Here is a 1,712-nt window from a genome sequence, read left to right on the forward strand (position 1 = left end):
GTTGATTTTGATGGAATTTCTCTGTGCCTCCTGGATCACAGAAGTTTTCAGCTATGATTTCCTCTAATAAATATTCTGCTCCCTTTTCTCTCTTCTTTTTCTGGGACTTCTATGATACAAATATTACATTAGATGGAGTCAAATGTGATGGAGATCTCTAAGTCTATTCTTGTGATCCATAATTCTTCTCTCTTTTTTTCAGCTTCATTATTTTCCATTATTTTATTTTCTATATTTCTTATTCATTCCTTCGCTTCTCCCATCCTTGTGGGCATTACATTCAGTTAGTTTTGAATCTCAGTTATTGCATTTTTCATTTCTGATTGTTTTTTAACTCTTTTATTTCTGCACTAGGGGCCTCCCTGAAGTCTTCCCTGCTTTTCTCAAGCCCAGAAAGTATACTTATGATTGTTGCTTTAAATTCTCCATCAGGCATATTACTTATACCTGTTTTGGTTAGATCTCTGGCCATGACCTTATCTTGTTCTTTCTTTTGGGATGAATTCCTTTGTCCTGGCATTTTGTCCAAGTCACTGTCTTCTTCTGTGTTTTAGAAAAGGCTGTTTTATTTCCTGCTCCTGAGAGTAATGGTTTTATGAAGAAGAGGTCATATAGTGCCCAGGGCCTAGTGCTTCAGGGAGTGTCTCTCATGTGTGCCGCATGAGCTCTACTGCTATGTTTTGGCTGCTCTATCCTTCAGGCCAGTTGTCTTTAGAAGCTCTTGCCTGCAGTGGACAGGGTTTGGTCCTTGACCAGTGTGGTGAGGTTTTACTAGGTGTGCTCTTGTCTGCTTGTTACATGAGACCAGGTGCTACTTCCACTAGAACTGAAGCCTTGCAGAGCTCTCTGGCCTGGAGTTGTGGTTATGAATGTGGGTTTCTGCTGGTCTTCTGGGGAAGGGACCTGCCTGTGCTGGCCCTTAGGCACACTTGCCTGAGAAAAGCAGTATTGGCAGAACTTGTGGTCGCAGGACTTGGTGAAGGTGCAGAACAACAGGTATTCACGTTCATGGCTGGTGGGAATGCAAAATGTTACTACTGCTTTGCAAGATGTTTAGCAGTTTTGGGTTTTGTTTTGTTTTGTTTGTTTTGGTTTGGTTTTTTGTTATTTATTTTTTTGTTTTTACCAAGCTAAATCATCTCACCATATGATCTAGTAATCGTGCTTCTTGGAATTTACCCAAAGAAGTTGAAAAGTAATGTCCATATAAAAATCTGCATATGGATGTTTATAGCAGCTTTCTTTTCATAATTACCAAAGCTTGGTATCAACCAAGATGTTTTTTCTTAGTAGGTGAATGGATAAACAGTGGTATATCCATACAAAGGAATAGTATTCAGCAATAAAAAGAAAAGCTATCAAGCCATGAAAAGAGATAGAAGAAGCTTCAATGCATATTGCTAAGTGGAAATTGCCATCTTTGAAGGCTGAATCTTGCATGATTCCAACAATATAGTTCAAGAGAAGGTAAAACTATAGAGATAGTAAAAAGATCAGTGGCTGCCAGAGGTTGTGGGAGGGAGAAAGAGATTAATAAGTGGAGCACAGGGGGCCCTCTAGAGCAGTAGATCTACTGTAAGGGTGGATACGTGTCATTACACATTTGTCTAAAACCGTGTAACATACAAAACAAGTGAACTCTAAAGCAAACTGTGGACTTTAGTTAATAATAATGTATTAATACTGATTCATTAACTGTAACAAATGTTTTA

The sequence above is a fragment of the Lynx rufus genome, unplaced genomic scaffold (assembly GCF_022079265.1).
Source record: "Lynx rufus isolate CCGP_SWC_20201006 ecotype Redwood Valley unplaced genomic scaffold, mLynRuf1.p SCAF_4, whole genome shotgun sequence".
Classification (NCBI taxonomy): domain Eukaryota; kingdom Metazoa; phylum Chordata; class Mammalia; order Carnivora; family Felidae; genus Lynx; species Lynx rufus.